The sequence below is a fragment of the Mastomys coucha genome, unplaced genomic scaffold (assembly GCF_008632895.1).
Source record: "Mastomys coucha isolate ucsf_1 unplaced genomic scaffold, UCSF_Mcou_1 pScaffold22, whole genome shotgun sequence".
In the NCBI taxonomy this organism is placed as follows: domain Eukaryota; kingdom Metazoa; phylum Chordata; class Mammalia; order Rodentia; family Muridae; genus Mastomys; species Mastomys coucha.
Window position 1 is genome coordinate 212,100,168 of NW_022196905.1, and position 14,564 is coordinate 212,114,731.

Below are 14,564 nucleotides of genomic sequence, written 5' to 3' on the forward strand. Positions count from 1 at the left end.
ATGTGATGTTGGTATAGGTGTGAGTGCAAATTCCAGAAAAGGCCTGGGGTGTCTTCCTCTAGCACTCTCCTGAGACAGCTTCTCTTACTAAACCAAATGTTTTCTCTTTATACTAGCATGGCTGGCAGGAGCTGCTGGGCTAGGGTTACAGGTACTCCAGCCAGCCATGCCCAGCTTTTTTACATGGGTTCTTGGGATTTGAATTCAGGTCCTCAGGCTGGTACAGCAAGAACTTGTACCCACTGAACTATTCCATCTCTTTCACAATCACACATTTTGCTTATAAAAAAAAAAAAAAAAAAAGAGGCCAAAGCCCCAGTATGATTCAATTTTTTTCATCTTCTCTCCTCCTTTCATCAGCTTAAGTATAAGCACAGTCCTCACTAGCAGTTACAACCAACTATGCCTAAATGTGGCCAGAAGACAGAGGACCACCCTGCCACCATATCCCCATCCCTACTCCCCCACAAGAAACTGTGTCTCTGATCTGCTTCATGACCAGGAGCTTGCTCCATGAAAAGCAAAGATGTCTTTTAGCCAATTAGCACTCTCATGAGAAAAGCCAGAAACATGAGTAACAAACATGAAATCAAGCCATCTGTAGCTCTCTTTTGATGAAATGATGTGCTAAAGTGGTCCTCTACTCTGTAAGCTCACAATATTAGCACACAGGTGCTTATCAGGTGCATATACTTAGAAATCTCTACTCTATATTTTAAACACAGTTTTTTTCTTTGTCTTTTTTTCTAATCCTTTACCATATTTACTGTATTTATACCTTACAGAAGACTAAAAAAGAGGAATGATGACTGGATTTTAAATCAGGATCAGGGAGCAATGGAGACAACCAGGCAAAACTTTCAATGTTAAAAGTTTGAGGATGAGGCTGGAAAGATGGCTCAGTGGTTAAGAGCACTGACTGCTCTTCCAAAGGTCCTGAGTTCAGTTCTCAGCAACCACATGGTGGTTCACAGCCATCTATAATGTGATCTGATGCCCTCTTCTGGTCTGTCTGAAAATAGCTACAGTGTACTCATACACAAAATAAATAAACCTAGAAGTTTGAGGACAGTAACTACATTGCTTTCTTCACCCATCACACCCTCTAGCCAACACTGATTACTCAAACGTTACTCTAACATTAATGAAAATCAAGAAGAGGTCCATCATACTCTGTTTCAACACAGAGCCAAGCCCTGCCTAACTTGGATCTGAATACACCAACAAAGGAAAGTTATCTATTCCAAGAGCCCCAGGGATACAAAGATGATCAACTTCCAGTGTACAAAGGTCACCCAAATGGCAGTGTTCCTACTTTCTACCTAAGTGACTGAGGACTCCTTATTCTAAAACCATAGGTATGTACTTAAGTACTCGAGGCACAGGCCCCAGAGTATTACAAGCAGAGGGAAACTAGCTCCAGCTCCTTAATTCACGCTTACCTAACTAAGCAAAAAACTTTCTGAGACATGTCCTGTTCTAAATTGGGAGACCATTTTCACTGCCTCCTAGGCATTCTCAAAGGACTGAAAGGCTAACTGGATAATAAATTTGAATCCCTTCTCTGACACCCTACCTAACTTACCTCTTCCTTCCACAGTTTATGGATACCCACCTATTTCACCTAACCCCATTCCTGAAGCCAGAAAACCTAGTATCAATCCATTCTGGGAAACTTCTTGGTTATTACAGAGAAGAATATGGGCACGAACACCTCCTTTTACCCCAGCCTCCTCACTGGCAAAAGAGATATGGAAGAAGTTAATGAAAATACTACATAGGAAAGCCAAAGGCAGTGTCTGACACCCAAGACACCCCAAAAATGTTCTATGGTGCTACTGTTACTAACAACAGCACTGTTGTTACCATCTTCACAATGTACAATTCCACAAGAAGACTTTCCCTTCTAATGCCCAGGCTCCATAACTTTATTTGGAAGGACAGCATGGTCAGTACAGTCCTCTGCTAAGCTCCAGGAACACCTAAGTCTGTGTCTGAGTGGAGGGAGTCAAGGTAGGCAATGTCAGTGAAAAGCTGGCTCCTGGGCTCCTCAACTGATGTGTAGGGAGTCCAGCAGTCTCCATCCTCCTAATTATTTTACGCCTATCTGGGTGTGGCCTCCCATCACACTCCTACTCCCAAGACCCTACATAGAGCATAAAGAGGCTTTTAAAATTGTACCACCTGAGCAAGAGTGCTTCTGCTGAATGATGACAAAGTTCCTATGGCAACCCTGGGTTCTGGAGTTTGAGTTTAAGACAGAGAGGGATCACTGAACACCTGGCTTTTGGTAAAATGCCTTGAAACTGAATGTGATTTATTTCTCACTGTTACAGCAAGGTCTGACCCTTCTACAGTACCTGACCATGTAAGGGTGTTCTTAAGCCAGTCAACTGTGAGATAATGAGAGAGATTGTTGAATCTGTTTTCAAGAAATGTTAAATCTATGAGTGGCACTAAGAGTTCACATATGGTCAACTAGGATAATTCCTGGTTTCTTGACTCCCAAACCAGTGCTCCTTAGGGCTGCCACTACATCTAGCAATGGTACTTCTTGTTTTGTCACTCCAATCTACCTCTTCCCCATTCTTGCTCATACTTAAACACATGCAGCCTCGACTTCTGCCTTTGTAGCTTCTAACACTTTGCTTGGTTTCGACAAGCATTAAATATACATATTTAACTTGGCTCCCCAATGGAACTGTGTACTCTGAAAACTTCAATTCAGGCTACATTTTAATATATCCTTGGGCTACCTGCTCAGTGACAATCATCTTAGTTTACTGAAGCAATGAGATTTGAATCTGAGGTTCTGGCCTAGTTCAGCTGGTAAAGGGTCTACCTGAGTTCATTCTCCAGAACCCAAGGCATAAACCAGCTGTGGTGGCACAGGCTTTTAACCTTAGTCCCATATGTATCTGGGGCTTGCTGGACAGCAATACTACTTACTTTAACTGGCATGTTCCAGGCTCTGCTTCAAAAAAAATTAGGTACACACCAATTGTGGAATGACACCTAAGGTTGACCTATGCACATACACATACGTGCATACTTACACATGAACTGGATACACAAAGAGAAAGAAAGGTCTAAACTTTGAAGACAGAGAGATAGGACTGAATTTTTGCTTTGATACTTTTGAGCTGTGTGATCCTAATAGAGTTCTTTACCCTCTGTGTCTTCATTTCTTCGTGTGTCTAATGAAATAACAGCACTTACAGGATTAAAGAGGGAATTAATCAAATTTTAAGTGATAAAACACTCATCTCTCGGAAACTATGTTATTTTCTTCATTAACATTATTTATCAATATTATTAGTCATCATCATTAGAGTTTCTGTTAATAAAACTGGAGCTCAAGGTTCAAGATCTTATCATACTTGCTATAAAACCAACTACAAGCACTGAAGCCTAAGAAGTAATTCCAAGAAATACCTCCTTTTCTCTTGTAGCCCTTACTAAGTATGACACACAGGAATTACCTAGTAAAATGCAGAAAAACAGGATATGAGAACCCTAAGGAAACCTAGTGAGCTATCTGGTCAACCACCAAAAGATAACACAGCTTATCAGTATCACTGAAAGCACAAAAAAACTATTACCCATGCCTATAGGAACATCTATGTTTTATCACCATAGACAATGTCCCAGGGTCCAAAGTCCACTAGGAGCATACATATGTTCCAACAATATTGGGTTTATGGGCTCACTGCAAACAGAATCGCAGGTATATTAGGGGAAAGGTACTCGATGTAGATTAAGAATCCCTTGGATTGGATGCTGTCAGAGAGCCAGAATTCTATGACTTGATATCTCAATCACTTTAAACAGGGAAAACTGAGTCCTGGTGAAGTAGAAGAACTTGTCCTGTACCCTATGATCCAATGGAAACAGTGAGTGGGACTGCATGGGCTCTCTAGATCCCCTGCTACAAGCTGCTTTTCCTAGAAAAACCAGAACACAAGGTCAAGCTTAGGCAGGACCAATACAAAGAAACTCACAGACTCAGGAGAGAAGTGATATTCTAAACCAGAAAAGGCTTCTGTGTTCTTCTCCATTCCTTTCCCTCTACTGCCAGGTCTGAAAGCATTTATGATTTCAACCTACCTACTGAGTTTTATGAAAAGGTTCATCCATTATCATGAATGAAAGAAGAGCATAAGGTTCTAGGTGTTTAAGAGCTTCATTTGAAATCACATAAAGAGTAAAGGGCAGTACTCATTTTGAAACACAGGTAGTAGAATTACATAGCTCTGTTATACAAAACACCATACACCACTCCATGTGTATCAAACTAAATAAAGAAAATAAAAAACATCATATTTAAGCAGCTAACAATTGCACAAAGCCAGTTCTGATTAATGTAAATTAATGTGCTTTTTAAAGACAGATCTTGCCTTGGGCACAAAAGACACAGCCACAGGGGATTATTCAGGATGCCTTGTAAAATATAGAACAATCTCTAAAATAAAAAGGACTGCTAATTGCTTTAACAGTTGACTAAAAAAAATTAGTAAATATTTTTTTCTGGTAGTTTGTCTTCAATTTCTCCTACCCAGTCTCTTTTTATAGCTCGAGATTAACTTTCTCTATCCTCTCTCATCAGCCCATTCCATCATGATCCTTATTTCTTAAAAATTAAAAAATCCCTGCAGTGTTCTAATCAAATCCCGTTGCTCTTTTGAGGAGTAACCTTTACAAAAAAAAAAAAAAAAAAAAAGACAGGCCACTTGATAAATTTGAGAAAAGTAAAAATAAAGCATAATTAAAAACAGTCTCATCATCAAGGTGAATTACAAAGGAAGAACTTTCTCCCTCAAAAATGCCTTTACCAAAAAACACCATCTATGGAACCAAATGGCAACCAACAGATTGGGAAAAAATCTTTATCAATCACACATCTGATAGAGGGCTAATATCCAATATATACAAATAACTCAAGAAATTAGACTCCAAAGAAGAAAATAATCCTATTAAAAAATGGGGTACAGAGCTAAATAAAGAATTCTCAACTGAGGAATACTGTATGGCTGGGAAGCACCTAAAGAAATATTCAACATCCTTAGTCATCAGAAAAATGCAAATCAAAACAACCCTGAAATTCCACCTCACTCCAGTCAAAATGGCTAAGATCAAAAACTCCGGTGACAAAAGATGCTGGCGAGGTTGTGGAGAAAGAGGAACACTCCTTCATTGCTGGTGGGATTGCAAACTGGTACAATAACTATGGAAATCAGTCTGGTTGTTCCTCAGGAAATTGGACATAGTATTACATGAGAAGATGTTCCAACATGTAATGAGGACACATGCTCCAGTATGTTCACAGCAGCCATATTTATAATAGCGAGAAGCTGGAAAGAACCTAGATGTCCCTCAACAGAGGAATGGATACAGAAAATATGGTACATCTACACAATGGGATACTACTCAGCTATTAAAAACAATGAATTTATAAAATTCTTAGGGAAATGGAAAGATCTTGAGGATATCATTCTGAGTGAGGTAACCCAATCACAAAAGAACACACATGCTATGCACTCTCTGATAAGTGGATATTAGCCCAGAAGCTCGGAATACCCAAGATACAATCCACAAACCACATGAAACTCAAGAAGGAGGAAAACCAAAGTGTGGATAATTCGATCCTCCTTAGAAGGGGTAACAAAATAACCATGGAATGAGTTACAGAGACAAACTATGGAGCAGAGACCGAAGGAAGGACAATCCAGAGACTGCTCCACCTGGGAATCCTTCCCATATTCAATCATCAATTCAGACACTATTGTGGATGCCAGCAAGTGCTGGCTGACAAGAGCCTGATATAGCTGTCTTCTGAGAGGCAGAAATGGATGCTCACAGCCATCCACTGGACTAAGCACAGGGTCTCCAATAAAGGAGCTAGAGAAAGGACCCAAGGAGCTGAAGGGGTTTGAAGCCCCATAGGAAGAACAACAATATGATCTAAGCAGTAACCCCAGAGCTCCCAGGAGCTAAACCACCAACCAAAGAGTACACATGGTGGGACTAATGGCTCCAGCTGCATATGTAGCAGAGGATGGCCTAGTCGGTCATCAATGGGAAGAGAGGCCCTCGGTCCTGTGAAGGTTCTATGTCCCAGTGTAGTAGAATACCAGGGCCAGAAAGCAAGAGAGGGTAGGGTGGTGAGCAGGGGGAAGAGGGAGGGAATAGAGAGTTTTTTGGAGGGGAAACCAGGAAAGGGGAGAACATTTGAAATGTAAATAAAGAAAATATCTAATAAAAAACTCATTATATATATATATGTATATATATATGTGTATATATATATATGTATATATACACACATATATATGAAATAATTTAAAAAATGCCTTTACAAAAAATCTAATAAAAATTATCTGTGTTTCTGGCCTGAATAGAACAGTGAAGACCTATCTAGGAGGATACAATGTTACTTGTAGAACCAAACACAGTAGCCGCAGAGAGTGATTTGTAAGTTAACTGGTGACATATTTATAATAAGTATAGTGAGCCAAGTACGTCTAAGACTCTGGAGAAGGTACTATGGAGTTCCACACTGAATCAAGCGTATGGCTACTCAGGCTGTTACTGGTATTATAGAAGGAGAGTAAAACCACAGGAGACATTCTGTGAAGAGGATAATCTCCAGCCAGAGCCCGAGGTCTTTCTAAACTGGGAGGCACTGAAACTGGCCTGGGGGGATGAGTAGAGTAGAATACTAAAAGAACCATGTTTCCTGACCACACCATTCTCTAGCTCCTTAACCTGACAGACATGGAATCAGACAACAGACTTCAGAGCCCAAAAAGACTGTAACTTGTCATCCAGAAAGGATAGAAAATCACATCAGACCCTTCCTTTCAGAACATATGTGCTAATCCCCAGCCAATGAGTTGGTATTAAACCCAGTCTCAAGGTGGGACTCAGCCTTATGTCTTTGGAAAGGGCCTGATGTTCTAAAGTGATGGTGTCAACTTGACGGCACTAGAGAACGCCTAAAGAATCAGCAAAGGATCACCCTTCGTGATTCCAGAAGACGAGCATATGGGGCAGTAGAGCGAAGACCTATTCTCAAAGTAGGCAGCACCATCCAATCAGCTCAGGCTATGTGCAACAGAAACATGAAAGGAGGGGAACCTTCTGGCTCATCTTCCTGGATATACTCTTATGTAGCCCTTGGATATCAGGCTCCTGGTTTGATGCCTCTGGACTCTTGAACTACTTCAGCCTCCTGAGCCCCAAGGCTCCCAGTTACTAGACTTAGTCAGCTACCAGCTACCCTATCTTCCAAAACCTTGAACCTTCTATAAGTGTGAAAGCCAGCTACCCAATAAGTTCCCTTTTACAGGTAGGTAAACATTTTACTAATTCCATTCTCTGGAGATCCTGACTTTGAGAGCCAGGACATCTATTATAGGCAGTTCCTGGGAACCACATTCACACCAGCATGCCGCTTTTTAACAAGTGGAATCATTTAATGACTATTTGTTACACACCCATATTGGGATATAACTCTGAATAAAGCAGAGATACATGTCCTCATTGCTCATGGTTGCTCGTTATGACCTTGTAGTAACTAATCCTTGCTGGCAGGACCCTGCAGCACATAAAAGGCTAAAAGGCTCACAAAATGATTCAGCTGAGCCTCACCATGCTGAGAAGCAATCTCACACTATCACATCAGCACTGCTTGCCAAGGTTGGGAGGGGAAGTGAAGAAGCGGGGTCAGCCTGTACTAGCACTAAAGGAGAAAGGTATATAAGGAATGGTCCCCAACTTTAGGAAGGGGGTAGGGGGCATTAGCAATAAAGACAGCCAGTCAGATTCATATATTTCAAGAGTGTTCCAAATACAGAGATCAACTAGAGAGCAGAAGAGGGAGCACCTCCCAGGGGCACAAGTGCTTCTGGAAATGTTTACCTCCCAGATAGCTACATATCCCTCCAGAAAAAGAGACAGAATTGTTTCCAACAGAATGAGCTAGGAGACAGATCTAAGGAGCCACTTCCCTCCTGGGGTGGTAGGTCTAAATTAAAAGGCTGAGAGGAAGTTTGGTGATCTCTCTGACTCTAAGGAGTAAGAGCAGAATAATCTAGTGGATGTCACCAAACAGTACCAGACACAGAAAGTCCTTCAGAACTTCACAATGAACCCATTTCCTGGTCCATGTTAAAAAAAAAAAAAAAAAAAAAACACCCACAGGAGTCACTGCCCCATCCCCAGGGGTGGGAGGAGGGGGTGATGCTGGACAAAACAGGTCACCTGCAGAGGATCCAGTCTGCTTTCCAGTACCTATATGGTGCTGACTGTAACTCCAGTTCCAGAGGATCCAGGGCCCTCTTCTAGCCTCCAAGGATACTGTATGCATGGGGTTTGTAAGGAAGAAGATAACTGTCAATACTTTCATGACCTCTCGGACAGTACATATGATATAGTGTGCAAGTATTTTCAAAGAGGGCACTGTGTTTATGGAGACCACTGCAAATACGAACACAGCAACCCACTGAAACAGGAAGAAGTGTCTACTACAGATCTGAGTGCAAAACCATCCCTTGCTGCTTCCTCAAGTCTCTCTTCTGGTGTTTGATCATTTGCTGAAATGAATCCAGGTGAAGCTGAGTCACAAAACCCAAACTTTCCAACTGTAGGAGCAGGTTCAGAGGACTGAGTGAATGCCACTGAGTTTGTCCCTGGGCAGCCCCACTGTACCCCTTCCTGCTCTGAAGTACCCCCGCAGGGCTCAGTGACCAATGAAGAGTCAGAGAAGGAGCCAACTGCGGTGGAGACAAAGCAGCAGCTTTGCCCCGATGCTGCAGTGAGAGTGTATCGCTATGGGGAAAACTGTGTGTATCTCCATGGAGACTCCTGTGACGTGTGGCCTGCAGATCGTACACCCAATGGATGCTGCCCAGAGGTCACAGCACATAAAATCTTGCACTGAGGCCCAGGAGAAGGACATGGAGCTCTCTTTTATGGTTCAGTGAAGCAAGGACATGGTGTTTGGGATCTGCATGGAGGTGGTCTATGAGAAAGCCAACCCCAGTGAGTGTCGCTTTAGTATCTTCTCCAACAGCAACCACACCTACTGTCTCAAGAGTATTTGCCTTGGGAGGCAGAGGCAGGCGGATTTCTGAGTTCGAGGCCAGCCTGGTTTACAGAGTGAGTTCCAGGACAGCCAGGGATATACAGAGAAACCCTGTCTCGAAAAAACAAAAAAAAAAAAAAAAGAGTATTCGCAAGTGGAGAAGTGCTAAACAATTTGAGAACAAGATCATAATCCTCCCTAATCTTCGTTTGTGCTTTTTATTTTCAGGAAGAATTTAGTATCTTGTGCCAACTTCCAACCAGAAAGACCACATTGAAATGTATGTATTTCAGCATGAACCTGGGTGTTCTAATTGGGATTTTTTTTCTTTGTACTTCAGCTAGCTGCTAGGTTAGTTGATCTGTGTATTTTATTTGAATGAGGAAACCCTATGTATCAGTTAGTAGAGTCTTCATGCTTTTTAAGGAGATTGTGTTTAATGGATTAGACAGTTTAGGCTTTGTGAACAAACATCTAGCTCTGAATGTAAGTTTCCTGGCGTTTTACACGTTCCACTCTCCTATACCATCCATTAGGCTAGCCAAAAATCCACCATCCTTTAAAACCTGTTCTCATAACTGAACAAAAGCCACATAATCCAGAGCAAAGTAACAAGAAATAAATTTATTTAAATAAAAAAAAAAAAAGCCACCCATGGGAAGAACAGAACAGAGCCATGAGCTTGGAGCAAGCTGGCATTTCTACTTTTAGCCCTGTAAGAGCAGAAAGGTTCTCTCACATAGCCAAACAAGGGTGACTTGCAAAGGTTTCTGTGTAGATTTCAGAAAACAAAATTGAGAACACTTACATTTTACCTTGCACACCACAGGCTGTACAAGCAGCTTATGCCTCAATTTGCTTTGGGTATTTTGCATGCTTTTGTGGTGTTAAGGATCAAACAGAGGGCCTTGTGGATATTATCCAAGTGTTCTCCATAGCAGTATATTCCTCTCATGTAGGTGCTTGCATGTAGAGGCCAGATTTGGATGCCCAGTATCTTCTTCAATCTCTCTCCAACTTTGAGACAGGGACTTTTGCTGAGTCCAGAGCTCACCACTAACTGGCCTTTGAGCAAGCTCTACATATCCATCCACCTGTCTCTGATGCCCATCTTCTATGTAAGATCCTCCGTTCTTATGTTTGCACAAGGGCAAGTACTTTATTTACTGAGCCATCTTCCCAGCCCCCGAATTTGTTTCCTTAGTGCATATTGTTAAAAATAAAAGGGGTTGGGGGGGGACAAGGTTCCTTTAAAACTAGCTGTCAGATGAGCTGGTATGGCACTATCTGTATTCCTTCCATCCTCCAATTTTTGTTTTGCCAAAAGCAAACAGAAAAAAACTAAAGACATATCTTAAAGTCAGGTACAGATGGCAGAGTACAGAGGTCTCTGGGAGAGAGCTCTGTGCGTGGCTCATACATGCCCTTTATTCTAAGCTGGCTGCCAGAAGAAGCATGGAGCCCACACAGGCAGTACAAAATCCATTATGAGCTTCTGATATCCAGCTACTAAGGAGATCCAAACGGCTAATATTCAAAAGATGTAAGCAATAAATATCCCCACAGGACACACAGTCATAAGAAATATGGTCAGGAGCACAAGAAGCTGAATTAAATGTGCATCCAGGGAAAAGGGAGAAAGAAATGCTCACTTAAATCTTTCCCAGAGCGGTTTAGAGGTAAGTATGAGACATCAGGACTCAGGGCTCTCCCAAACAAACAAAGCACTTATTTTAAATAGAAATCGATGATTGATTGGCTGGGAAGGCAACTATAGCCAATCACATGGCAGATCTTGCCTTTGCTGCCATAAACCACTTCACTGCACATGGGCAGCATCCACTTACCACATCCTGGGCATGAAGAAGTAAAGCCAGCTTCTAGAGAGCTGGCTTTGTAAACCCACACCTAGACCTGTGCCACAATACTAATGCTGGATGACTGTGCTTGCTGCTTTGAGAACGGTGCCTCTAGAGCCTACGGGGGCCAGGCCACTCTGAGGACCTCTGGCAGTAAGGAAAATACACTTTGGTAAGACAGTATGGGCACAAAACACAAAACAACCTAAAGGTTTACCTCCTGGTCTCTAATAATACGAAGTGAATCCTCCCACCCCCAAAGGCTTCTGGAAGTTGTGCTAGTGGAACTCAGAAAGACTTCCTGGCTCAGAGCGTTCATATCCACCTCAAGCTTCATAGGAGCCTCATAACCATTCTTGACCTGGTGCAGCTCAGACAGGACCAGGCTCCTAAGGCATATCAGAGCTTCAGGTTTGGGGGACTAAAAGGTGTATAGACTTTGTTCATTCTACAGATGAAAAACTGAGCTCAGGGCACTGGAGGGATGTCCCAGTACATTCAGTGAGGCAGGGCTGGAACACAATACCTGATAGTATAGGCCCAAGTGTTAAAGGCTATGGCCTCCAGCTGGCAAAAGAGGGTGGCACCTTTAGGACTTAGAGCCTAATAGACTAAAGTTAGGTAATCTGATACCTGACCTTGACACTGAGCTATTGAGACTGTAGCCTTTTAAAGTCTCTTGCTTTTGATTTCCAGCTTCCATGAGGTAAAGAGTTATCCCACTTGGCATTCATACTGTAATGTGACACATGAACAGACGAGAAGCAACAAGTTAACTGACCTTGGGCTTTTCATCATTATAAGGTTGTTGACTTAGATATTGTATTACAGTAAAAGCAGGAGCATCAAATGCTGCAAGCCCTGACCCATACACACACTGATAAGCCCAGGAGACACACAGACCCAACAGCAAAGTCCTGGAAAAAAAAAAAAAAAAAAAAAAAAAAAAAAAAAAAAAAAAAAAACGAGAAAAGATACTGTAAGATCCTCAACTAACATTTCTAGAACTTTCTTCAATGGACTCTTCACAAAGTATCATCCATGAGGCTAGAGAGATGGCTCAGTATGTGCTTAAGAGCTCCTGCTGCTCTTGCAAAGATTCATTCCCAGCACTCACATCAAGCCACTCAAAAACCACCTACAACTCTAGCTCCAAGGGACCTGACGCCTTCTTCTGGTCTCTGCAGATACTGCATATAATGCACATGCATACACTCAGATACACACAAATGCATCAAAGTATCAAAGTATCATCTCTTATATATCATCTCATGTATTTGTTCGTGGCTATAGCAGCTTGGATGAAAATGCCCCGCCATTGACTCATAGGCGCTGTCACTATTGGGAGGTATGGCCTCGTTGGAGTAGATGTGGCTGACATTGCTGGAAACAGTGAGTCACAAGGGGGCAGGCTCTGAGGTCTACAATGTTCATATTAGGTCTAGTGCAACATTCTCCTCCTGTTGCCTGCAGAACCAGATGTAGAACTCTCAGCTACTTTTCCAGCATCATGTCTGCCTGAATGCCACCATGTTTCCCACCATGAGAATAACAGACTAAATCTCTGAACTGTAAGCAAACCCAAATGAAATGCCTTCCTTTAAAAGAATTCCCTTGGGCATGGTGGTTCTTCACAAAAAAAAAAACCTTGACTCTTAGAAAAACTTTCAGAATAAAAAAAGTGTCAAGCAGACTGGGGTTTCACACAAACTTGGTCTATGCTCATTTGTAAAATACGCAAGATACAATAAGAATATGGAAACCACCATCCTGAGTGGTCCATAAATCAATCTATGAATGAAAAACAAATATACTATCTGTATTATGGTTATAACAGAATTAATTCTGGCTTTGAATGAATGGAAATCTTGTCACACAGATGAATGAATATGGATGAATCTACAGGACACTATACTAAGAGAAAGCAGCCAATTACCAAAGGACACATATTAACTGACCTCACTCTTATGAGATACTTCCAGCAGTCATATCACAGGGGATTGTAGCTGCCAGAGGCTGAAGAAAGGGGAGAATGTTTAATGGGTATAGCGTTTCAATTCTGCAAGATCAAAAGAGTTCTTGAAATTGAGTGCACAGCAGTGTGAATTACTTAACACTTCTTAATTACACAATTAAAAATGGGTAAGATGGCATATTCTTTATTATGAATAAACTTTAGAAAACATTTTAAGCCAACAAAATTATGACTAACCTCAGCACTTAAAAAAATTATTATGATAATGTACATGACTCAGATAAATGTCTGCTTCTCTGTCTCCACTTTCAGGACAAGAAGTAAGGGTGAGGACAGAGCTGAGAAACATCTCAGTGGTAAAGATCACTGGCCACTCTTGCGGTTCACCTGGGTTTGATTCCCAGCATCCATGTGGCAGCCTATAACCAGCCACAACTTCAGTTCCTGTGGATCAGACTTCTTCTGGCCTCCACTGGTACCAGGCATATGGTGAACATTATGCAGATAAGACACTTCAAAACACTTAAAAGGAATAAATAAAGGAGTACTAAGAGTTAGTTATCCTGGGACCCAGAGACATGCAGCTCCTATGACACAAATCTTTAAATCATGAACCCTGGAGGCCCAATGTCCCAATGCTAAACCAGCTGATCTACTGGTAATCAAAAGCCATTTAACTTCTCTGGTATTCATGGTCCTAAGCTGTTCAGTGGACAGCAGAACCACAAACTTCAGAGGGAATAGTATTCTCAAGATCGCTGTGTGAGAAGGAGCTCACTGCTCTGACAACACAATACCAACTCACTGCTTTCTCTAACAGCTGGAAAGGTTCATCCATCTGGACAAGTGGCCCCATAAGCTGTATCAGCCCACAGCTCTCACAGGTCTGTGCACAGTATCCATGGGCACAGCCCACACCCCACACACACTCTGCAAGGAATCTGGGGTGTAAGGCTCATGCTTCCAGACGTTCTCTGGAGACATTGATGATCTCAGAAGCTGAAGGTGAGGCTTCCTAACCTCCCAATAGTATCTCTACAGCAGCAATGACCTGAGACTCCTTTCCTGTCTCCTCTCCTCCCACAACACTCATTCCCCTCTGCACAGTGAAGAAAGATCAAGAAACACAGCCCCGTCTTAGTACTACTGTCACTAAAATCTGCAAAGAGAGAAGAGCTGACTACATCACCTTTGTAGCCTAGCACAGCTACTACCTGGACCAAGGATGCCAACCCTCCCCATCATCCAAACTGCCAAAAGGGACCAAGACCTGCAACTTGGCAAACTGTTCTCATTCTCCTATTCCCACTCTAAACACACACACACACACAGCCTACAATTTACCTGCAAATACACAAGGAATCAGCTATAATGAATGAGAGCATACTGTCACAGAATAAATGTAATCTTGATTTGGATCAGCTGTGCAACATCAGACCTTTCACCTGCAGAATGTGCAGCCACTCTAAACATCTCCTTTACCTCAGGCTTGATGTCATCCTCAGATCCTCCTCCCCAGCACCTGCTCTGGCACCTAAGTTCTTGCACCAGTCAATAAATGTTTTAGCTGCTGCAACCCTTAAGCCAGGTCTTCCCTAATTGAAAAGGTAAGGAAAAAAGTAATCATACCTATAAATAACACAGA

At 42.0% G+C, this 14,564-nt stretch overlaps 1 protein-coding gene and 1 pseudogene across 11 annotated transcripts in view; one reads left to right on the forward strand and one right to left on the reverse strand.

Annotated features, from left to right (window-relative positions):
* Positions 1-14,564, reverse strand: part of Large1 (LARGE xylosyl- and glucuronyltransferase 1) — a 503,421-nt gene that overhangs the window by 440,293 nt on the left and 48,564 nt on the right. The gene's annotated exons all lie outside the window — the stretch shown is intronic.
* Positions 8,363-14,258, forward strand: LOC116069568 (annotated as a pseudogene).